Source organism: Bubalus bubalis, chromosome 23 (assembly GCF_019923935.1).
Source record: "Bubalus bubalis isolate 160015118507 breed Murrah chromosome 23, NDDB_SH_1, whole genome shotgun sequence".
Taxonomy (NCBI): domain Eukaryota; kingdom Metazoa; phylum Chordata; class Mammalia; order Artiodactyla; family Bovidae; genus Bubalus; species Bubalus bubalis.
Genome location: NC_059179.1, coordinates 23,858,023 through 23,884,244, shown reverse-complemented (window position 1 = coordinate 23,884,244; position 26,222 = coordinate 23,858,023). Strand labels below are relative to the sequence as shown.

The window sequence follows — 26,222 nt, the reverse complement described above, 5'->3', positions numbered from 1 at the left end:
TCCTTTGTCCTCATTCTACTCTTTGGAAGCAAGTCATTTGGCCTAGCCCCACCCCCAGAGGGCGAGTGGCAGGAATTAAGCTCTACTTCTTGGAGTCAGGGAATAGCTACACACACTACTCAGAATTCTTTTGTAAGGAAGATTCCAGACCAAAAGATCTTAATGGAACAGGGCACCACAAGTCCACTGGCAGAGTTTCAGATGCTACACTGCAACTAACCCTAAAGAGACGATCACTTGGGGAGTTTGGGGTTATTATCAAAGAACATCCAAATATTCATAAAGGTTATTAAAATACCCCTCCCTTTTCAAATACATATCTGTGTGAGGACAGAGTTTCTTCACACGCCTCAATAAAAACAGTGTATAGCACAGACTGAATGCAGAAGAGGATCTAGCTGCCCTCCATTTAGCTTGATAATAAACAATACACAGAAAGGCAATCACTACTCTCTTTACTATTCAAGTTTTGGAAAAAGTTATTTTTAATAAAAATGCTACGTTACCATGTAATGGATTCATGGTTGTCCCTTAAAAATAAGTAAATGTTTAAAATTCCTCAGGTTTAATTTCAAACATAGTAAACATCAAAAAGATATCCTATAAGAACACATGCTGTGAAACTGACCACTTCTGGATGCGAACTCTAGTATCACCGCTTTAGCTACCACCAGCTGTGTGATCAGGACCAAGGCCTATGTAACTTTTCTGAGCCTCAGTCTCCTCTTCTCTAAACCCAGGCTCATAACTGCTGCCATGCAGGATTATCGTTAGTATCAGGGATAATGTACCTAGCAAAGGCAGGGACTGGGATCAACTGGGCAATCAATAAATGGTAGCTTATATTAATTTATCAATATTCTTCCTCAATTCTAAGGCACTATCAACTATTACCAGCTTAGAAAGAAAAAGTCTACTACATTAAATGTGCACTGTGACAGAAACATAAATTACCATATGTAAAATAGATAGCCATTGGAAATTTGCTCTATGACGCAGAGAACTCAAATCAGGTGCTCTGTGACAACCTAGAGGGGTGGGAGGTGGGAGGGAGGTTAAGAGAGAGGGGACACATGCATATCTATGGCTGATTCATGGTGAGGTATGGCAGAAACCAACACAATATTGTAAAGCAATTGTCCTCCAGTTAAAAATTTGAAAATTAAAAAAGGATGCATCTCAATTTCAGAAAGATCTTTTAAAAATATTAAATTTATCTCATACACCAATCATTGGTTTTCCTAAACCAAGCCATGAGGGCAGCTGAAACATATCCTTAAGCTAAGCCAAGGAGACATGATATCTGGAAACTTCATGATCGTTTTAACATTGTATTATTTTCTTTAATTGGAGCATAACTGTTTTACAATGTTAATTTCTGCTGCAGGACAACATGAATCAGCTATACGTATTCATATATCTTTCCCCTCTTGAGCCTCCCCCTACCCAACATAATTATATTTTTAAATGACAGGGTGAGGTTTATTTGGAGGCGGTGGGAGTGAGGGCACGTCATTTAAATAAACTTTACTTCAAACTGGGTGAGTTTGCTCAGACACAACTAGCCAAACTAAAAATATCCTGAAGGCCAGTTCTGATGAAGTTCCCAGCACCTACTCAGAGGCTGGCTTTGGGTCTGTGGGTTCATCTGCCCTTTCTGCTCTGCCTCAGACCCCTTTGCAGGCAACACTGTCTGGAGACTGAGAAGTTAAGATTGTTAGACAACTAGGCATCCTAACAATTTGCATCCTTTGCGTGCTCACACTCAAAGAATGAAAATATTTTGAGCAAATGAGACTACAAGGGAAACTTATCAGCAACAGATATATAAACACCGCATCAGGTCAAGTCAATTCCAGTCTAGTCAGTTTGGTTAGGTCAGTTTCTCCCATCTGCTTTCCCAAGGACCCAAACATAAGCAGTTAAAAATTCTTGGTGAATGCTGTCTGTCGAAAGTTAAATTCTTTTGCTATTCCCAGCTTGTGATCATTTAAAAGGAATTTTCCAAAGCAAGGTCTAATATTAGACTCAAAATGAAGTTTCCATTCCACTGAGGCGCTATTCTCACCAAAGTAACTACCGCATAATCAGATTGTCTTGGAGCAATTCGTTTAAATGCAGATGGACATACTTGAAATACCAGCTCGACAGCACCAACAGATCTAACTGGAAAAGGCCTTACTCTAGAAATAATTCATGTAAGCTAGGCTTCTTAGATGGAAAATTAGGTTTTCTTCCTAGCTCAGTGTTCCCTTTCACACCCCCACCTCCAATGTTGAAACTTCTTCATCTGCCCCAGAGTCACATATTTTTAGCTTTGGAATTCCTGGTGAGAAGTCTTGTTTTCTAACCTTCTTCCCAGTAAGCAGTACCAAAAAAAAAAAAGATATCCCTCTTCTCTAATCATGCTTTTGGAAGACAGCAATATAAGGTACCTCTTCCCCTACTTAGCCATTCACTGCAGGGAGTTCAGCCTTTGGCCTCATCAATGGAACCATCAAAGGGAAAATATAAACTTATCAAAACAGAAATTTAAAGAACTGAGCTCAAATAACATCGTTCTTAACCTGAGCATTGGAGGGATTAAGCCAGGATTGAAAGCAGCAAAACAATTTTGGGGAAACTAATAAAAGATATTTATAAACCAAAAACTGGAAAAGATTATGAACTGATGGATTCTTAACTTCCAAAGAGAAGAATAAAAACACAGCACTCAGCACAATATGTGATTACAGGCATGAAATAGCACTAAAGCTTTTTAATATAGCTAGATTACACAAATTTGATTAATTATATATAGAATAAAGCAGACATTGCTGGCACAATTAGGGCTTGGAGACAGCCCTTTGTGGCTAGCTATAAGGGGTCTTGCAGTATTCATGTCGTTTCAAACTGTCCTGAAACTTATACCTACAGCCTCTTGACTAGCCTGGTCCTAGATGACTAACGGAATACTTAAGTCAGACCTAGGAGAATCTATGCAGGCCTCTCTTCAGAGTATAGGGCTCCATAAACACATTTCCAGTCAAATTCAGAATTGTTAAGTTTACTGTGAAATAATCACCTAGATTTTAACTGCTATGTGTTCAAAACAGGGCACTTACACAGATGAAATTATAATAACACGTCTTCACTGTGAGGTAGGCTAAGTAAAATCATCTATATGCAATAAAATTAGGATCAAATTTCTGCCTCCGCCTGCTTCCACTGCTCCCCAAATCAAAGTACTGCATCATCTCTCTGGAGAATCGGCTCAGAATTGTTGCCAGTTGCCACGCTCAAATCTTTTAACCTTACCACAATGCTAGGCTCAGATTCTGAATGACAGATACCATTTGTATTTTGATAGGGATAATTAACTAGGTAATGATTAGGCTGACAAAGGGTACCGTAACCGCCTGATGAAAATATGGACTCATTTGCTCTCATACAAGTTTGATGTCAATCAAGTGAAGTGGAACAGCAGGCAGAGTAACTGAAACACCTAAGGAAGAAAGCCAAGTGAGCAGATGAAGTAGAATGGAATCAGGAAAAACTTGACACAGCTGAGCTAATAACAAGCGACAAGCAGTAGTCCAAACAACCGAACAATGTGAGTGCAAAGCAGACAGGGTCCTAAAATGCCACTTGAACAGCAGGAAGAAAACAAACAGAAGATTTAACGATGAGAAACTAAAGCCAAACATTTTACGTCTGCCATGGCTGCTGGGTCCCACAAATGTAGGAGTCGTGCAGCGTCACGCGTGCGTGCTAAGTTGCTTCTGCTGCTGCTGCTGCCAAGTCGCTTCAGTCGTGTCCGACTCTGTGTGACCCCAGAGACGGCAGCCCACCAGGCTCCTCCATCCCTGGGATTCTCCAGGCAAGAACGCTGGAGTGGGTTGCCATTTCCATCTCCAATGCATGAAAGTGAAAAGTGAAAGTGAAGTCGCGTAGTCGTGTCCGACTCTTAGTGACCCCATGGACTGCGGCCCACCAGGCTCCTCCGTCCATGGGATTTTCCAGGCAAGAGTGCTGGAGTGGGGTGCCATAAGTTGCTTCAGTCGTGTCCAACTCTGCGACCCCATGGACTGTAGCCCACCAGGCTCCCCTGTCCATGGAATTCTCCCCGCAAGAATGCTGGAGTCGGCTGCCACGTCCTCCTCCATAGGATCTTCCTGACCCAGGGATCGAAACCCCATCTTCTGTGTCTCTTACACCACAGGTGGATACTTTACCACTTGGCTACCAGGGAAGCCCATGCAGTGTTGTAGCCCCCCACTAAACAAGAGCATTAGGGCAAGGGAGGCATTTGATATGCCTCTGTTTTTAAACATTTCCCAGTTTACCTAACATAAGAATTATAATAATTCAACAAGTAGGAATCAATCAAGTTCCTAAGAATGAAACCAGTGATAAAGAAATGCTCTGTAAGTTAGAATTCAGGTCCCCCTTCACTAAAACAAAACAAGATGGAGGGTAGATTTGAAGGCTATACTTAAGATCTCCCAAGGAAACCAGTTTGCATATAGGCCGTCAAGGAAGTCAATACACTTTAAGTAGCATTAGTTAGATTTAGTCTGATGTACAAAAATTGAACACACTGACCAATGATCTGACGTTTTTGAACATAATGTATAATCCAAAAGGTACAATGCTATGTAAGTGTCAATGAACTATAGTCACAAACTCATTCATTCACTCAGTAAATATGTACTGATGTCTACTATATATGCCAGGCTTATACCTCAGGGCACAAAACAAAGCTCTGGCTTTCAAAGAACATTCTAGCAGGGGAGACAAACACTCAGGGAAACAGTATAAATGCATGTCAGACTGTATAAAATGTGCAGTGCAGAACAAAAAAGCAGAGGCCAAATTATTTAGCTTAGGCTGGCCCGGGAAGGGCCTCCCTAGTAAGGGGACAGTTGAACAATGCTGGAAGGCATTAAGGAGCCAAATGAAGTAAGTAAGGGGTTGGGGAAGATGTTTCAGGTGGAGGGAACGATGGAGCCCTGGAGAGGAGAGGCCTGGTGTGCTTGAGGGAAAGCAAGCAGTGTGGCTGGAGCAGAGTAAGCAGGAGAGAAAAAAGCAAAGATGAAATGGGGGTTGGAGGGGAGGCCGGGGTAGTTGGGGATGGGGGGTAGTGCAGATCACATCTCCATCACCAAGACCTTAGCTTTTACTGAAGTGTGTGTGTGTGCACGCTTTGTGTGCAGTTGTTCAGTCCTATCTGACTCTGCAATCCCATGGACTGTAGCCCACCAGGCTCTTCTGTCAATGGATTTTCCAGGCAAGAATACTGGAGTGGGTTGCCTTTTCCTACTCCAGGGCATCTTTCCGACCCAGGGATCATGTGTATAAAATAGCTAACTAATGAAAACCTACTGTATAACACAGGGAACTTTACTCAGTGCTCTGTGGTGACCTAAATGGGAAGGAAATCCAAAAAGTAGTTGGAATCAAGATTGCTGAGAGAAACATCAATAATCTCAGATATGCAGATGAAACCACCCTTATGGCAGAAAGCGAAGAAGAACTAAAGAGCCTCTTGATGACAATGAAAGAGGAGAGTGAAAAAGCTGGCCTAAAACTCAACATCCAAAAAACTAAGATCATGGCATCTGGTCCCACCACTTCATGGCAAATAGATGGGGTAACAATGGAAACAGTGTTTATTTTCAGAGAGACTTTATTTTCTTTATTTTCAGTGATTTTGGGCTCCAAAATCACTGCAGCCATGAAATTAAAAGACACTTGCTCCTTGGAAGAAAAGCTATGACCAACTTAGACAGCATATTAAAAAGCAGAGACATTACTTTGTCAACAAAAGTCCATATAGTCAAAGGTATGGTTTTTCCAGTAGTCATGTATGGATGTGAGAGTTGAACCTGAAAGAAAGCTGAGCGCTGGAGAATTGACGCTTCTGAACTGTGGTGTTGGAGAAAATTCTTGAGAGTCCCTTGGACTGCAAGGAGATCCAACCAGTCAATCCTAAAGGAAATTGGTCCTGAATATTCACTGGAAGGGCTGATGCTGAAGCTGAAGCTCCAATACTCTGGCCACTTGATACAAAGAACTGACTCATTGGAAAAGACTCTGATGCTGGCAAAGACTGAAGGCAGGAGGAGGAGGAGACAGAAGATGAGATGGTTGGATGACATCACCGACTCGATGGACATGAGTTTAAGCAAGTTCTGGGAGTTGGTGATGGACAGGGAAGCCTGGCATGCTGCAGTCCATAGGGTCACAAAGTTTCAGACAGGACTGAGCAACTGAACTGAACTGATACGTGTATGTATAGCTGATTCACTTTGCTGTAGAGCAGAAACTAACACAACATTGCAAAGCAACTATACTCCGATCAAAATTTGAAAAAAACAAAAGTTATTTCAGTGATCTCAGTGACAAGGATGGTGGCCTGGACCAGATGGCAACAATGGAGGGGGTGGGAAGTACTTAGAATCTGGGTTTATATTTTAGATTAGAGTCAACAGGTTTTGCTGATCGACTGAATGTAGGCAGGAAAGGAGGAGACAAGCCAGGGCTGACTATAGGATTTGGGGGCCTGAGCAGCGGGAAGGACGGAGTTGCCATTTATAGAGGAGGACTGTGGAAGGTACTCGCCTGGAAAGAAGAAGTCAGTTCAGTGTTAGGTTAAGTTCAAGATGCCTATTAGATTTCCCAGTGGAACTATCCAGAGAAGGCAATGGCACCCCACTCCAGTACTTTTGCCTGGAAAATCCCATGGACAGAGGAGCCTGGTAGGCTGCAGTCCATGGGGTCACTAGGAGTCAGACACGACTGAGCGACTTCACTTTCACTTTTCACTTTCATGCATTGGAGAAGGAAATGGCAACCCACTCCAGTGTTCTTGCTTGGAGAATCCCAGGGATGGGGAAGCCTGGTGGGCTGCTGTCTATGGGGTCGCACAGAGTCGGACATAACTGATGCGACTTAGCAGCAGCAGCAGCAGCGGAAGTATCAAACTGGCAGTTACATACCTAAGTGCAGAATTCAACAGAGTGTGAGCCATGGGGGTTACAGATGAAGAGTGAGAACTCCCAGAGAAGAAAGGCTAGTGAAGCCAGACACCAGTGGAGATCACCAAGAGAGGTGGTGTGTGCAGCCTGAGCCCAGGGCAGGCCAGCGTCTCTAGGGCAGGAAGTGGAGATAACAGTCAAAAAGGAGACTGAGAAGGAGGGGCTGGTGGCACGAGCAGAGAAAAGAGAGATTGGTGTTTGGAAGCCAAATTTTTAAAAAACTACTTCAAGAAGCAGAAAAGTGGCCAACATATCAAATGCGGCCAAAAGATCATGAAAGGTGACTTTGGGAACAAAAGATGCTCAAGATAAGAAAGGTCATAGATGAAGAATCCAAGGCTCATCATCTCAGTGTTCGATCCATGCGATTTCCATAACATCCTTCCTTCTTCTAACAAGGACAAACACACTGGCCTGCTTCTGCCAGGGCGCCTTCGCCTGAGAGCAAAGACCTGTATCTTTAGGCAGAGTGTTTGTCCTTCCTTAGTAACACCTCCCTCTTCTAAGTGCCACCTCTGACAATACTGCCATTGGAGCTCCAATCACCCAGCCTTAAAACTCTGAATCACCTTTGCCTCTTTTCTCCAGATCTTTTTTTCTTTCTTTTTGAATGAAGAGTGAATGAATATAAACCTACTTACAATAACATGTAGGGGCACTGGTCATTATCTTCATTATCTCCACCATAGTTTGGCCTCAGGTCAAATGACAGGGAGGGAACACAGCCCCACCCATCAGTAGAAAATTGGATTACAGATTTGCTGAGCATGACCCTCAGAACAAGACCCAGTTTCCCTCTCAGTCAGTCTCTCCCATCAGGAAGCTTCTATAAGCCTCTTATCCTTCTCCATTAGAGGGCAGACAGACTGAAAACCACAATCACAGAAAACTAACCTATCTGATCACATTGACCACAGCCTTGTCTAACTCAAAGAAACTATGAGCCATGCCGCGTAGGGCCACACAAGATGGATGGGTCATGGTGGAGAGTTCTGACAAAACGTGGTCCACTGGAGAAGGGAATGGCAAACCACTTAAGTATTCTTGCCTTGAGAACCCCATGAACAGTATGAAAAAGCAAAAAGATAGGACACTGAAAGAGGAACTCCCCAATATACTACTGGAGATCAGTGGAGAAATAACTCCAGAAAAAATGAAGAGACGGAGCCAAAGCAAAAACAACACCCAGTTGTGGATGTGACTAGTGATGGAAGTAAAGTCCGATGCTGTACAGAGCAATATTGCATAGGAACCTGGAATGTTAGATCCATGGATCAAGGAAAATTGGAAGTGGTCAAACAAGAGATGGCAAGAGTGAACATCAAAATTTTAGGAATCAGAGAACTAAAATGGACTGGAATGGGTGAATTTAACTCCGATGACCATTATATCTACTACTGTGGGCAAGAATCCCTGAGAAGAAGTGGAATAGCCATCACAATCAACAAGAGTCCAAAATGCAGTCCTTGGGTGCAATCTCAAAAACGACAGAATGATCTCTGTTTGTTTCTAAGGCAAACCATTCAGTATCACAGCAATCCAAGTCTATGCCCTGACGAGTAATGCTGAAGAAGCTGAAGTTGAACAGCTCTATGAAGACCTACAAGACCTTCTAGAACTAACACCCAAAAAAGATTTCCTTTTCATTATAGGGGACTGGAATGCAGAAGTAGGAAGTCAAGAGATACTTAGAGTAACAGGCAAATTTGGCCTTGGAGTACAAAATGAAGCAGGGCAAAGGCTAACAGAGTTTTGCCAAGAGAATGCACTGGTCACAGCAAACACCCTCTTCCAACAACACAAGAGGAGACTCTACACATGGACATCATCAGATGTTCAATACTGAAATCAGATTGATTATATTCTCTGCAGCCAAAGATGGAAAAACTCTATACAGTCAGCAAAAACAAGACCGGGAGCTGACTGTGGCTCAGATCATGAACTCCTTATTGCCACATTCAGACTTAAATTTAAGAAAGTAGGGAAAATCACTAGACTATTCAGGTATGACCTAAATTAAATCCCTTACGATTATACAGTGGAAGTGAGGAATAGATTCAAGGAATTAGATCTGATAGAGTGCCTGAAGAACTACGGACAGAGGTTCATGACATTGTACAGAAGGCATTGATCAAGACCATCCCCAAGAAAAAGAAATGCAAAAAGGCAAAACAGTTGTCTGAGGAGGCCTTACAAATAGCGCGAAAGGCAAAAGAGAAAAGGAAAGATATACCCTTTTGAATGCAGAGTTCCAAAGAATAGCAAGGAGAGATAACAAAGCCTTCCTCAGTGATCAGTGCAAAGAAATAGAGGAAAACAACAGAATGGAAAAGACTAGAGATCTCTTCAGGAAAATCAGAGATACCAAGGGAACATTTCATGCAAAGATGGGCTCAATAAAGGACAGAAATGGTATGGACCTAACACCTAAAGAAGAGGTGGCAAGAATACACAGAAGAATTATACAAAAGAGATATTCATGACCCAGATAATCACGATGGTGTGATCACTCACCTAGAGGCAGACATCCTGGAATGTGAAGTCAAGTGGGCCTTAGGAAGCATCACTAGGAACAAAGCTAGAGGAGATGATGGAATTCCAGTGGAGCTATTTTAAATCCTAAAAGATGCTGCTGTGAAAGTGCTGCAGTCATATGCCCGCAAATTTGGAAAACTCAGCAGTGGCCACAGGACTGGAAAAGGTCAGTTTTCATTCCAATCCCAAAGAAAGGCAATGCCAAAGAATGCGCAAAACTGCACAATTGCACTTATCTCACATGATAGCAAAGTAACACTCAAAATTCTCCAAGCCAGGCTTCAACAGTACATGAACCATGAACTTCCAGATGTGTAAGCTGGTTTTAGAAAAGGTAGATAAATCAGAGATCAAATTGCCAACATCCGTTGGATCACTGAAAAAGCAAGAGAGTTCCAGAAAAACATCTACTTCTGCTTTATTGACTACGCCAAAGCCTTTGACTGTGTGGATCACAATAAACTGTGGGAAATTCTTAAAGAGATGGGAATACCAGAGCACCTGACCTGCCTCCTGAGAAAACTGTATGCAGGTCAAGAAGCAACAGAACTGGACATGGAACAACAGACTGGTTCCAAATAGGAAAAGGAGTACGTCAAGGCTATATATTGTCACCCTGTTTATTTAACTTATATGCAGAGTACATCATGAGAAATGCTGGACTGGATGAAGTACAAGTTAGAATTAAGACTGCTGGGAGAAATATCAATAACCTCAGATATGCAGATGACACCACCCTTATGGCAGAAAACGAAGAACTAAAGAACCTCTGGATGAAAGTGAAAGAGAGTGAAAAAGTTGGCTTAAAACTCAACATTCAGAAAACTAAGATCATGGCATTTGGTCCCATCACTTCATGGCAAATAGATGGGGAAACAGTGACAGACTTTATTTTTGGGGGCTCCAAAATCACTGCAGAGGGTGACTGCAGCCATGAAATTAAGAGACACTTGCTCCTTGGAAGAAAAGTTATGACCAACCTAGACAGCATATTAAAAAACAGAGACATTACTTTGCCAACAAAGTCTCGTCTAATCAAAGCTATATAAATATAGTAGTCACATATAGATGTGAGAGTTGGGCTATGAAGAAAGTTGAGTGCTGAAGAATTGATGCTTTTGAACTGTGGTGTTGGAGAAGACTCTTGAGAGGTCCTTGGACTGCAAGGAGATCCAACCAGTCAATCCTAAAGGAAATCAGTCTTGAATATTCACTGGAAGGACTGATGCTGAAGCTGAAATTCCAATACTCTGGCCAGCTGATGAGAAGAACTGACTCATTGGAAAAGACTCTGATGCTGGGAAAGACTGAAGGCGGGAGGAAGGGACGACAGAGGATGAGATGTTTGGATGGCATCACCGACTCAATGGACATGAATTTGAGTACACTCCAGGAGTTGGTGATGGACAGGGAGGCCTGGTGTGCTGCAGTCCATGGGGTCACAAAGAGCCGGACACGACTGAGCCACTGAACTGAACTGAACAATAAAATGTATAAGACGCACAGTTCAACGAGTACTTAAAGAACTACCACCCACGAGGGACTAAAGGGGTCAGGGCCTAACAGTGGACCTCAGGGTGTATGAGGCAGGAGCAGGAATGGGGAACAGGAGGTGATAGGAGAAGTCGCTAAGGAAGGTGAGCAGACTTAGGTAGGTTCCAAGGGGGAATACAGGCCCACTTGTGTCCTCTTCACTAGGACCTCCTTCCCAGAACCCCTTCTCTTTGTTAACAGCAGGTGTCCCCAGAATAGATGTCCTGGTGGTCCAGGAACATATTATTACCTGGTGACTGAGTGCCAATACAATCTCCAAACAAGGAAAGCAATGCTCCTACTACGGTTAGCCTATGCAGAATACTGTGTTCAGGTTTGGGTCTCTTATTTTATGAGGCAAACTGAGAAGAGAACTACCAAGATCTTGTAAGATGTATAAACTATGGCACATGAGGAGGAAATGGAGGCTAGAGACGTTGAGCCAGAAGAGAAACCTGGGCCGGGGTGAGCAGGACAGAGGCCTTCAAATCTCTGAAATGGAAAGCAAGCCTTTGGTTCTGTGCCTCCTCACCTGAGCACCTCCTCAACCAACTCACACCTTACTCACCACAAGGCTGTCTCCCCTCTGAGATCATCAGCAATGCCTAGATGACAGGGACCTCTGTGTTCCTCATCTTTGTATCACTCTTCATCTACAGGCCCCACCAAGTCTAGCACAATACCTAACACCCCCCTCAAGACACAAAGGTAATACTTACTAAACCCTATCATTCTACAACTCAAAAGTGCTCACTTCCCTTCAATGACTGAATTTAAAAGAAAATGGCTTCGAGTAGGGTTCAAAGGCCATCAAGAACCTGGTCCTTAACTGCCCTGTCTTTCCCTCTTTTGGTCTCCAACGTACACCTCTTAGGGCTTCCCTGGTGGCTCAGATGGTAAAGAGTCCACCTGCAGTGTGGGAGACCTGGACTCAACCCCTGGGTTGGGAAGATCCCCTGGAGGAGGGCATGGCAGCCCACTCTAGTGTTCTTGCCTGGAGAATCCCATGGACAGAGGAGCCTGGCGGGCTGCAGTCCGTGGGGTTGCAGAATCAGACACAACTGAGCGACTAAGCACACATACTCCTCTTATGTTCTTCTTCCCCAGCCGATCAAATGACTTGATTTTCTCCAACCGTAACCTCCATGGTTTTATTCATCCCCACAGAACAAGTAGGAAGGAACCTCTCTCTCCTCAGGGGAAGGGACCAAAGATCACAGTGGGCCAACCCCTGCACGCACAACCCCCCGGGACTGCCCCCACCTCGGCCATGCTGTGTCATATCACAGCCGCACCTAACTCCCGCCAAAGCCACACCTGGGCTGTGGGAATACCTGTGTCTCTACACCCGGAGTACATTTTTTTTTAAACCTTTTATTTTCTAATGGAGTATAGCCAATTAACAATGCTATGGTGGTTTCAGGTGCTCAGCAAAGCAACTCAGCCAAACATATACATGTATCCATTCTCCCCCAAACTCCCCTCCCATCCAGGCTGCCACACTCATATTGGTCTTAACAGTAGATACATCCTTATCCTACCCCTCTCCCTCTCAACAAGCGCAAAATCAAAAGAAAACTAAACCCTGAATTACAAGCTATATTGCACAAAACAGCTAATTTCTCACAGATTTTCATAATGAATGCATGGATGAATTCTTACACATGCCTTGCAGATCTTCAACTGACTTATAGGGTGACAGATCTATTATTATAACATGAGTAAAATGGTAAGATTTGTTTAAGGAGAAAGAAGAAACACAATTTCACTTAGGGAGCTACTACCTTGCTATTTCTGTCCTCTTTAAAGACAAAATGAAGAAAAAAACCCAAAAACTTCATTTCTTTTTAAAGTCTTACTTTACCTTAACCATCCCCATCAGAGCTAAGTGCATTTTTTCCAACTGAATTTTCCCACCGTAAAATACACCAGAAAAAATGTGACACAGATCTTAAAATAGTCCTATATAAATAATACAGGAGTATATATATAGAAGCACTTGCTGTATATAGAAATCACTGGTTTTAAGTGATGATAACTGTTGCTATTCCAGGAGACAAAAGCTCCCTTTCACCAAAAGTTCAACTACTTTTAAAAATTCCAATATCCACCCAGTTAAGTGGCTGGCTGAGCTCTCCCTAGCAGGACAGCTCCACCGCAGGTGTGTTGGGGTCCCTCCATCCCCGACAACCTCACTCCCAGTTAGGTCACGTCTGCCAGGAGCTGACTGGGGTGAAATATGGAATCATGGTTTCCTAAACACTTTAATTTATGGGGGTGAGGGCAGGAGTTGATTTGATGCAGACAGTATTTCTTAATCAGGCCGTTTCCTGGGTAGAACCCTAAATTTATCTACTAACTTAGATTATAACAGCTTTCAGGGAACAGATCCTGCTGTTCATAGGCCAAACTCTGAAAGAAAGATGGCAATCACTTGCTGAGGTGCTCAGCCTCTAAGGCACTTAAAAAAAAAAAAAGCAAAGCCTACACCTTCACTAAAGGTGACCAGAGAGTCCTGGGCAGAGCGCACGGAGCCCCCAGGAGTCAGAGCACTTAGGCCTGTTACCAGGGCCCAGGCCCAATGTTAAGGGCTTTCTTGGTGGTTCAGTGGTAAAGAATCGGCCTGCCAAGGCAGGAGATATGAGTTCCATCTCTGGGTTGGGAAGATCCCCTGGAGAAGGAAATGGCAGCCCACTCCAGTATTCCTGCCTAAGAAATCCCATGGACAAGAGTCTGCTAGGCTACGTGAGTCGGACATGTAAGTCATGTCCTACATAAGTTGTAAGTTATGAATCTTACAAAAGTCACGAGTCGGACACGACTTAGCAACTAAAGAACAACAACCGCCCCAATGCTGGTCCCTGGAGGTTACCTGATTGTCTGAGCCTTCTTTCTGTTTGCTATAAATACCTGTTTCTTAACATTTAAACTGAGTTTGGTCCCCACCTTTCCATTTCTTAACTGTAGTTTCCTATTCTATATCCCTAAAATAGAAACACCTGAAAGACATTTCAAGTAGAAAATATCTTTTAAGACAATCCATGAATTACATTTGTAGTTATCTTTATAAGTTACTATTGAATTATTTTTGACTGATGGAATTTCACTTCTCCACAAAAATCTGATCGAGTTGGATCAGAAATATACACTGAGAAATTCCAATCCACATGATTCTCAGATTTTGACAGCTGTATCAGTTGAGATTTGGGGAAGGCGTGGCTGCCATCAAGGACATCAATATCTACATCAAGAAAAGTTTCTGAAATACATGAAAACTATAGATAGTTGCCTGGCAGAGAGGCACACAAATATTCACTAAATGAGTGAATCCACACATTTACCTAAATCCTTCAAACAGTTTTATTTTCAATCTATACAACTTTCTGGGCTAAGATGGTATTTGTCCCACAACTACCTCCCTCCTGCACATTTCCAATGGTTTCCTCTTGATTTACACTTTAAGTTTGTTATTGTTCGGTTGCCAAGTCATGTCCAGCTCCTTCTCGACCCCATGGGCTGTAGCCCACCAAGCTCCTCTGTCCATGGGGTTTTTCAGGCAAGAATACCGGAGTGGATTGCCATTTCCTTCTCCAGGGGATCTTCCCAACCCAGGGATCATACCCACTTATGCACTGGCAGGCAGATTCTTTACCACTGAGCAGTATGTAATTTATTCAAGCATAGGACTAAGATATATAGATGTCTACCTCCTGAAAAAAAATGACTATTTTTTTAAAATGGATTAAAAAATAATTAATCATATTATAAAAGGATTGCTTTATAAAATGTTTTTTTTTTTTTTTTTTAATTTATTTTTGGCTGTGCCAAGTCTTGGCTGTGGCACACAGGACCCAGCTCTCCTGACTAGGGATCAAACCCGGGTTCCCTGCATTAGGAATGTGGGGTCTTAGCCACCAGAACACATGGGAGGTCTCTAGAATGGATGATTTTTCAATTAGAATTTTAGTTTGAAATAACTGTGCATTCTTATACAGCTGTGAAAGATCTCATGTGTTTTCACCCAGGACACCACATACACTCTTGCCCATCCGTTTCTGCCACCAAGAATATCTTGTGAAGCCAAACTGTGTGGCAGCACAGCATTACGACCAGGATACTGACCCTGCTACACATACAGAGCATTTCTATCAGCACCAGCACCCCCTGTTGTCCTTTCATGGCCTCATTCACTGCTCTTCCCACTCCCCAGAACAGATCATTTTAATACCTTCTCTGATAAAGTCAGTGCTTGGTTTTCCACTGGCAGTTGGCTCTTGAGCTTTAGCTTTTAAGTTTAAACAAATATTTAAAAACTCACAAAATAGCAATCAGTAGGGAAACATTTTTCAGTCAACAAAAACCTGTTTTGTGTGCAACTTTTGAAAACTCACGAGTGGGGTTCGGTGCCGACAAGATTAACTAACCAGGCTCCCCTGGTGGAGGTACTTGGCAGGCAGTGCTACAGCTGTGGGCGCTCAGAGAGGACTGCTTGTAGAGAGCAGCGGACACCAGCCCTGATTTCATGAACGCTGCAGAAGCACCTCCATGGCAGTAATTTCTCAGGCAGCTCCTCTGGCTTCTCTGAATGGGATGGATTTTTGCTGTGTCCATTTGGCTAGGTAACTGCCCTCAACAATTCAGTTAAACGTGAATCCAGGTGCTGATGTGAAGGGATTTTGCAGATGCAGTCAAAGTCTCTAACGGGTCGACTTTAAGGGTTGCCATCCTCGGTGGGACTGACTCAATGTGCTGACAGCCTTAGAAGCAGGGCGAAGGCTTTCTGAGGGAAAGATGACCTTCCACCTGCTGAAAGCCGCTGCAGACCGTGCCCGTGGGGTTTCCACCTGCTGGGATCCTCCCTTCCTGACAGCCTGCCCTACCAACTCTAGACTTTCTTAGACAGCCTCCACAATTCCATAAGCCTGCTCCTTATAAGAAATTCCTTAACGCATGTGGGTGTCTGTCTTTTACTGGTTCTGCCTGTTGAACCATGATTGACCTACTCAGGACCCACCAAGGGATTTAGAAAGCAGATACCAAAAGAAAACTAGGATTATAGACTAAATTGTATTTCCCAAACCCAAGACAATGAATGACTAATTATCTAGGAAGATAATATGTACTTATATATATACTAAACGCCAGAGAGACTTGCTGAATGAACTTCCTGGTAGAATAGAAAGTGAAGTAACCACTAGGACCAAAATATTAACTTAAACTGAAGTTGTATTCAAAAGACAAGAAACCAAATCATTATGAAAACAATACTGTAATGCAATTATCCTTCAATTAAAAACACATACATTAAAAAAAAAAAGCCAAATCATTTGCTTCAAACCATCTGCATGGACTGCCCTATTAAGGAGAGCCCTGTGGTTCTCCCACCTAACTTAGGGTTCCAGGCCACAAATAATGGATGGCCTTGCATTCCCACACCACCATCAGCTGTTCACTCTCTTTTGCTTGTTCTTCAGTCTTACTGCCAGATACATTAGCCAGAAAGCCAAAGTGGGGCAATTAATATAAGATTTCGGTTACTATGTGACTTGCTTAAAGGCCCATCCAAATGATTTGTGAGAAAAATCTTATGAACCAACAGAACAGAAACTGTAGAGTTTTTTCCATTATTCTCCTCTCCCAGAGTATTTAAAGACTTGGACTTTCCCATCTTTAGGGGAAATATTTTCTTATAAATAGTGAGGCATGCCGGGCATCTCCACTTCATCTTTTTTGGTGGTCTGTACCACTCACTGCACACTCACTGGAATGTTTTCCTAGTAAGTGTTCAGCAATGGAAAACGTGGCTAAGACAAAGGATGGATTTCGGAATGAGATGATGGGAACCTTCACGTCTTTCCCAAGAGATAAGCAGTTCTTCTATAGAACCAAGGGGCTTATTTTAGAATCAATGAGTCTATTTCTGTCTTTTCCTTCAGACTTGTAGCTTTCCTAAGGATGATAAATGAGGAATAACTGTGTTAGTGAGTTAACAGCCCAAAAGATGAGTAATTGCCCAACATATCCAATAATAGGAGATTCAAAAACCAGAAATATATTTCCGTTGCTAAGGTAAGACCAACTATCTGTGCTTTAATTCTTCTCTTCCTTCCTTGTGACTTAGTCTTTGGATCAGCAACATTCAGAACTTTGTGCTGCAGTACAGAACTCTCAATATCGACTGAACTAACTTCTTGAATGATTTTTATAACATGAGGAGGCAAGATCAGTAGTTATATAAAAGAGACATAAAAACATGGTTCTTTTGTGATACAGTGAATAAAAATTACCTAAGTCCAGATGATGTGCTAAGAAATACTACAGACCCAACTACCTCATACATTTGCCTTAGAAGCAGGCATTTTAAGGAGAGAGGTGAGGTCATCACTTCTTTTAAAACCTGCTTAAAGGGAAAACTAAAGGCTGGTTTTGTTCAGAAAAACCTTATCCCCTTTCCTTATTCAAGTCTCCTCTTTTCAGAAGTCCTTTCTGATGACCTCAAATTGTAATGAGGAAATGGAATTGCTATTATAAATTTGCTAATTATGTATTATCATATCATTAATAATCACATGATATGAAGGAAAAGGGCTAGCAAAACTGTCAAAATACCACTGAGTCCCGATGTTGCAAGGAAAAATGAAAAGTCGAGTTCAAATTCTCATAAAGTGCCATTAAGCTCATCTGCAAATTTTGTGCAAACAATAAACTTAAAAAAATACAAAAGGGGGCAAAAATACTGAGTATTTTTCTTGGTGATCAAGCACTTCATCATCATCACAGAAAAGAGATAAAACCAGACGACTTTAAAAACCAAACCTTTTCTCTCTAAAATTCTTTCACAATTCCTCTCACCATTTCCATTATCTATTTTCCCCACCAAGTATCTCTTAAAAATATGTCAGAGATAAAAGAAGTTTTTGTATTTCTATAAGGAAAAACATCCAACAGAGAACCAACCCTGATTAAATAAATTCTCATAAATCCATATAATGGACTACTACGCAGTCATTAAACAAGATTAAATAGGTCTACCTAACTGTTAAAGAAAAGTTACCCAAAATAAAGGAAAATAAAAACAGGAAAAAACAAGACTATTTTACATAGTATGATCTTATTTGTATAAATTGTATATGTATAGGAAAATTCTGGCAAGGAATAGTTGGTTAGTGGATACTTAGTCTTATCCAAAATGTCTATGAGATTCCCTTGAAATTCAGTCTTGTCCCAAATCACGTGTCATGGACCAAAAACGCTCAGGACATTTTGGACAGGACCAAATGTCCTGCAAGGCAACTAGTTCACAGTAGCACGCTGACGGAAATTTTTAATAGCCACGACAAGGTTGTGTTCTACAAGTAGAAATTCTGATAAAGTCTATTTTGTGTGATTGTCATCAAAAAGTAAAACAGAATGGAGATTTATAATGACATGCCCTGTATTAGCATATGTAATTCTAACAACAGAGAAAGTTTGACCATGAATGAATGAGAACAGAATCTTCTGTCAACGTTAGATGGCTCTTAAGCATCACTTCAAAATCCTCTTGGCCCACTGCTTACCCCTTCCATTCCTTCCACTGCCACAGTGACCAGTTCCACACAGGTTCAGATTGGTTTCACACCCATGTAACCAGTGCAAGCAGTTTTCAGGGGCGAGGTCGTGTTGGACTCTTTTGTGACCCAGTGGACTGTAGCCTGCCAACGCTCCTCTGTCCATGGGATTTCCCAGGCAAGAATACTGGAGTGGATTGCCATTTCCTTCTCCAGGGGATCTTTCTGACTCAGGGATGGAACCTGTGGCCTCTGCATTGGCAGGGGCATTCTTTACCACTGAGCCACTGGGGAAGCCCAGTACAAGCAGACGTCATCTCATATACAGCTCACAGCGTAGCTCATTGCGTCTCTCACCTCTGCTTTGGGACTTCTCCTGCACAGAGAAGGAATTAATGCCCATGGGAGAATACGTCCCCCTCTGTACTCAAGCACAGTCCTGAGAGCATCTCACAATGCTCCTTTATAAGTCCCAGGTAGGACAGAACACCTGCTACCTGTAGTCAAAAGCCAACAGACTATCACATCCTTGATTTCCTTTCCTTTCTTCCCATTTCACTTCCCTTGTTCTGAACTCCTGCACCCTGGGATCCCATTCCAAATACACCTCCCAGCATGCAAGCCTTTGTATCAGGCAGATGTTCAGGCTATAACTTCATCAGAAGTTTTTCTACTAATCAGTTTCTGGCTTTGTACATTTCATCCTCTTCTATTTCCATGATTCCAGTGCCAGAGGTGTAAAGATACATTCATATCTCAATATAGTTACAAAGCTGGTTATGCAGCTTTGTATCACAATACCAGGTGAGCTGGCACAGTGCAGGAGAACTTCTCAAAGTCATTCCTACATCGGGATGGCCAGCAATAACTACACACTGAAGTGCCTGCAAACCCAAATTAAATGCATTTCAGGCTCAGCTTCTCCACAGCTAGAGTCCAAAAAACACCTGTGACATTCCAACATTACCAAAGATAGAAAGAGTGAAAGAGGGTAATTAAAAATGCCAAGAGAGGATTTTAGACCAACTGCAGTAATATCTGGATTTTTCAAATTTCACAAAAACATATGATGATGTAAACACATTTGCTAGAGCCCTTCCTGAAGCCTGTGCATATGAGAAGCATATACTTTTAATTAGCTTTATGGTAAATCTACCTTCACTATGTACTAATCAAGTAAGTGTAACAAAAGTAGACAGAACACAAAGACTGAAAAGGATCAAATCTATGCACTACCACCATCCCCAATCTAATCTTCTCTCCTAACTTCAGGCACAAAAATACCCCAACTGCCAACCTGGTCCTCTTCACTTGTCCCATGAGCATCTCAAGGCTCAACACACCCCACACTATCATTTTTTCTACCAAACCTGTTCCTCCACTTCTACTCCTCTTGCTGACTAATGGTACCAGTATGTATCATGTGTGAAATTGTGGGAGTCATCTTAGATTCCTCCTTTTTCTCTAGTTTCACCCTGCTATGACAAACGGGTCACCAAACACTGTGTCAAGCTGTAAAGTGAAGACCACCTCCTAAATATCTATTGGATCTAATAGCCATTGGATCTCTCCCATATTCTCCATCCCCATCATCAGCTCACTTTTAGTTACAGGTCCTCAATATTTCTGTTCTGAACTGTAACAACCTTCTAACTTCTCTAACTTTACTGTAATCTCCCCATCTCCCTGATGCCATAGTAATCTTTATAAAAAGCAAATCTGAACATGTTATACCACTGCTTAAAACTCTCTAATAGCTTCCCATTGCTGCTAAGTCGCTACAGTTGTGTCCGATTCTGTGCGACCCCATAGACGGCAGCCCACCAGGCTCCCCCGTCCCTGGGATTCTCCAGGCAAGAACACTGGAGTGGGTTGCCATTTCCTTCTCCAATGCATGAAAGGGAAAAGCGAAAGTGAAGTCACTCAGTCGTGTCCGGCTCTTAGCGACCCCATGGACTGCAGCCTACCAGGCTCCTCCGTCCATGGGATTTTCCAGGCAAGAGTACTGGAGTGGGGTGCCATTGCCTTCACTTGGGATAATCTAAATGCTTCAATATGACCTACAAAGCTATCATGACACGATCCCTAGCTCTTTCTTTAGTCTCATGTCCTATTTCTTTGGTCATTCAATGTTAGAACACATTCTGCCACTCTCCAAACTAAAGATATGCTATTTTACAGTTCCTTCTGCCAAGAACCTAGACAGCATATTAAAAAGCAGAGACATCACTTTGCTGACAGAGGTCCATATAGTCAAAGTTATAGTTTTTCCAGTAGTCAGGTATGGATGCGAGAGCTGGCCCATAAAGATGGCTGAGCACTGAAGAACTGATGCTTTCAAACTGTGGTGTTGGACAAGACTCCTGAGAGTCCCTTGGACAGCAAGAAGATCAAACCAGTCAATCCTCAAGGAAATCAACCCTGAATATTCACTGGAAGGACAGATGCTGAAGCTCCAATACTTTGGCCACCTGATGGGAAGAGCTGATTCATTAGAAAAGACCCTGATGCTGGGAAAGATCAAGGGCAGGAGGAGAAGGGGATGCCAGAGGATGAGATGGTTGGATGGCATCACCAACTCAATGGACATGAGTTTGAGCAAACTCTGGGAAACAGTGAAGGACAGGGGAGCGTGATGTGCTGCAGTCCCTGGGGTCACAAAGAGTTGGGCACAACTTAGTGACTGAACAACAACTGGCAAGAACACCCTCTTCCCCTTTGCTCTTATTCTCCTCAAGGATGCAACTCAAGTATTCCCTCATCCTGGAAGTCTTCGTCACGTCACCTATGCCAGTTGGGTTTGATGTTCTGTCTCTGCACTTCCACAGAGCCTTCATTAGTTCCATCGAGATTTCTTATCCTGTATTATGATTTGCTCTCTTCTCTACTAGACTGTGAGATTCTTGAAGGCAAGCGCTCTCTTTTATATCTAAAGTCTCGGAGGCTAGCACAGTACTAGGTATATAGCACTGTCAATAAATGCGGAATACATGGCTCAAATTAATCATAAGAAAATAAGAAGGAAGATAAAGATGGGGGGGGACAGTATCATCCTTGCAAGCTTGTGTTATAAGAAGAGACTGTTTTTCTTCCTGGGACACAATACAGTAAATGGGGCCAATCAGTGACTGCCGGTTGATTGTAATTTTAGCAACGATTTCCCAGAAGAGTGACCAACTATTGTTACCTCATCTAAGGCCTGGGACATAGAAGACTCTCGTTTCCTATTTAATTTAATTGTACTGATTTTATTATTTCAGCTCCTATTGGCACCAACTTCGAGAAAAGTTACAATAGAGTTTGTCCCCAGTTGAAGCCAGCTTGAAAAACAAGTACAAATCAAACCCTGTGCTCCTTCCTGTTGAGTTTGAGAATATCTTCAAAGAATTTTCATTGTCTTCTTAAATACACAACATGAATTCAGCCTGGAAACTGAGACTCCAAATTTTGAAACATGATGGTTTGTCAAATAAAAGAGAGAGAGAGAAAGGCACTTAGCTTACCAAATGAATGAATGAATGTTCAAAAGAGGTCAACGATCATTCATTTACGTAAAAATCCTCAAACACCTTTTGAGATATCAGCAGATACCTCGGTCAAGACAACAACCTGTCTTTAGTTCTCTGGGAGTAGGTACTACAACTGCCTGAAAAGAACATCACCTTGGTTCCTGACAACATTCAGAAAATCTAGGTCATCCATTGCCACTAATCCCTCACCAAAAAAGTCAGTTTTAGAGCTCAAATATGTGTGCTGGGACCCCAGAGAATACTGTCAGTGGTGACTAAGGGCTTAAACTAAAATTAGACAAATCTGGGTTTGAACACTCTGGTTCTGCTACACACTTAGCTGTATGACCAAAGACAAGTCATTTACCCTCTCTTGGCCTCTGACTTTAATCATCTGTGAAACAGAGATAAATCCTAGGCTTCCTATGAAAACTGAAGTTCAGAATTTAACACAGGGCCTGGCACACAGCAAGTAATGCAATAAACAACAATGAGTATATTCTTGATGAACTTTCTCCTGGTTCTGAAACCTAATAATCATCTCAAAGGAATATGTATAACACGTTTAGTATCTATAGAAGCAAGATCTTGGAACCATTGAGAAAATTCAGCTACAAGCTGCTGCTTTTAAAATAGAGGCTACGGGCTTCTATGAAAAAGCATAATTAACATCCCATGGGCATTCAGTCCTAGGCAGCCTTGTTTTAAAGTTCTTCAGCACAGCAACTCCACATATTTTTCACTCTGTTTCTCAAAACCAAAACTTTGCCTCTGAGTGGATTCAAATGGATTGTGGAGATTGTCCTCCATCCCCTCTCACCTCTAGAAGTGGTTGCTCCCGCTTACTGGATGGGGCAGTGGGGAGGGCGGCCCATGAAGGAAGCTTGTACAGCCATTGCCTTTGTCATATTTCCTCTGTGAAGAAACAGAAGACTTCAGTTCCTGGGATTGGTTAAGCCCTAGAACAGAGAACTAAGGAACTACTTTGTATTCTCCTACGAATCTCATCTCTTAGTGTATAGCGCCATAGAAGCAGAATTGTTACACATTTTTGCATCTTGATCAGGAAACTGGAATGAAAATGAACACAGGTAGCCTGCCATACACCATAAATGGAAGCTGGCACAGAGCAGAGAAAGACTCAAAGACTGAGGGAATGCAAAGAGGAAAAGCCAGTGAAAGAATAAATTATACACAACGTCCATGCCAAGCCTGACATTTGCAAAACACTGTGAAGGTTACTATATTTAAGATCAGCGTTGACTTGAGGTCAATGTGGTCTCCTCTGGCGCGGGTTAAGGATTCATTCGACAAATATTTTTATCGTGCACTCATTACCTGCTAGACTAAGCTTTAGGGTTAAAATAAACACATGAAAATAAGCCTAGTCTTCACTGTCAAGGAGCTAGAAATCTAGTGTAAAAGACAAGTAAAGATTATAACATGGTAGACTCTCTCAAGGGACGTCCATGTGACAACGTACTGATTAACTGACATGTCCATTCTCCTTGTGGAGCACACTGACTGAGGTCTATAGGACACTGGAAGCTTTTGGCTGGTAAAACTACTATCCAGTACTCTGCATAATCTACTCCCATATATTAAGTAGAATGTTTATCAAGAATTGGTTAGTTTTGTTTTCAAACCTAGTTATGCCATCTACACTTGATGCTACAAATTAAATGTTATAGAAACTGATGATAATAAAAAGAAATTGCTGTTTCTATGGAAACAACAGACTGGTTCCAAATAGGAAAAAGAGTTCGTCAAGGCTGTATATTGTCACCCTGTTTATATTTAACTTATATGCAGAGTACATCATGAGAAATGCTGGACTGGAGGAAACACAAGCTGGAATCAAGATTGCCGGGAGAAATATCAATAACCTCAGATATGCAGATGACACCACCCTTATGGCAGAAAGTGAAGAGGAACTCAAAAGCCTCTTGATGAAAGTGAAAGAGGGGAGTGAAAAAGTTGGCTTAAAGCTCAACATTCAGAAAACGAAGATCATGGCATCCGGTCCCACCACTTCATGGGAAATGGATGGGAAACAGTGGAAACAGTGGCAGACTGAATTTTTCTGGGCTCCAAAATCACTGCAGATGGTGACTGCAGCCATGACATTAAAAGACACTTACTCCTTGGAAGGAAAGTTATGACCAACCTAGACAGCATATTCAAAAGCAGAGACATTCCTTTGCCAACAAAGGTCCATCTAGTCAAGGCTATGGTTTTTCCTGTGGTCATGTATGGATGTGAGAGTTGGACTGTGAAGAAGGCTGAGCGCCGAAGAATTGATGCTTTTGAACTGTGGTGTTGGAGAAGTCTCTTGAGAGTCCCTTGGACTGCAAGGAGATCCAACCAGTCCATTCTGAAGGAGATCAGCCCTGGGATTTCTTTGGAAGGAATGATGCTCAAGCTGAAACTCCAGTACTTTAGCCACCTCATGCGAAGAGTTGACTCATTGGAAAAGACTCTGATGCTGGGAGGGATTGGGGGCAGGAGGAGAAGGGGACGGCCGAGGATGAGATGGCTGGATGGCATCACTGACTCGATGGACGTGAGTCTGTGTGAACTCCAGAGTTGGTGATGGACAGGGAGGCCTGGGGTGCTGCGATTCATGGGGTCGCAAAGAGTCGGACAGGACTGAGCAACTGATCTGATGGAAACTATGATGAAGCCTCTGGAAGGAATCAGCAAAAGCAAGTTGCTTAAACACAAACACACACACACACACACATCAAAAACTGATATTGAATTAGAAGTGAGCAAGAGAATCACAAAAAGTGAGGGGGAAAAATCTTTAACAACTCTTTAATTTGTACTATTTGTTTAAAAATCCTTTGTAGGGATTTCCCTGGCGGTCCAGTGGTTCAGAACCCACCTTGCAATGCAAAGGACACCGGTTTGATCCCTGATCTGGGAAGACTCCACATGCCCGTGCCCCACAGGTGCGGAGCCTGTGCTGTGGAGCCCACCCCCCAGAGCCCATGCCACACAACCAGAGAAGCCACTGCCCCTAGAGAGGACCCCCACTCTCTGCAACTAGAGAAAAGCCCACACACAGCAAAGACGACCCAGAGCAGCCAATAATAACTTTTTTTTAAGCCATAACATAATATAATAAAAGTTCCTCAGTCGCAGTCGACTCTTTGCGACCCCGTGGACAGTCCATGGAATTCTCCAGGCCAGAATACTGGAGTGGGTAGCCTTTCCCTTCTCCAGGGGATCTTCCCAACCCAAGGATCGAACCCAGGTCTCCCACACTGCAAGTAGATTCTTTAGTAACTGAGCTATGAGAGAAGCCCTTTAAAAGCCATAATTATATGGAAAAAATCCTTTGTATTGTTTGTTCCACTTAAACAGAAAACTCCAATTTAGAGAACTGAGAGAAAATATAGATGTTGGATGACTTCATTCAATTATTACAGGGAACACAAATCAGCCCACATTCAAAGAAAAGGCCTTGGTTCTGTACAAGAAGAATGACAATAATATTTTCCATTGCCTGTTGATATCATACTGATTCAAGCAAAGGACATAAATGATTGCTAAACATTAGAGCAAAGGGTGCTAGAGAAAATAATTTTCACATGGTGCTGAAGTATCACTCCATGAATTTTCATGGATGGGGGAGAACATATGTTTACAATGGAGACAACTGGTAGTTGCCACCTTAATCAAGTGACTCAACATCAGTAACAGTGAAGATCAGACTAGGTGCCCCCTGATGTGATGTGTTGTTAAGTACATACAGCTCATTAAAATATTCTTGCCAAAGGTTGCTTAAGAAGTTGGATTTAATTTCCAGTATATAGGCAATATAGGAGATCAGAAAAATTAGTTAAATGATAATGAGAAAATCATAGAAGCCCCAAATATAGAATACTCCATGAAAGAACCAGCTTGGTTTCTGTAAAAAGTCAATGCCATTATTAATTTTGTTTGGTATCATTACACCACCAGTTTGGTTACCTAAGAAAATGTTATTTTTTAGAGTTCAAAGGGATAAAATGACATGTCTTGAATTTGTTTTTAAAATATGCCAGCAAAGAAAAAAGATGAGGAAAGGT

At 42.3% G+C, this 26,222-nt stretch overlaps 1 protein-coding gene across 4 annotated transcripts in view; it reads right to left on the bottom strand.

The window, feature by feature from the left end:
• The window catches only part of CNNM2 (cyclin and CBS domain divalent metal cation transport mediator 2), a 186,963-nt gene that overhangs the window by 35,464 nt on the left and 125,277 nt on the right, over positions 1-26,222 (bottom strand). Inside the window, exon 2 of one of the 4 annotated variants that reach the window (XR_003106248.3) lies at positions 22,967-23,061. The exons of the other annotated variants lie outside the window; for them this stretch is intronic. The gene's annotated coding sequence lies outside the window, so the exon portion shown is untranslated. The remainder of the gene's footprint in view (positions 1-22,966; positions 23,062-26,222) is intronic. 4 annotated transcript variants of the gene reach the window in all.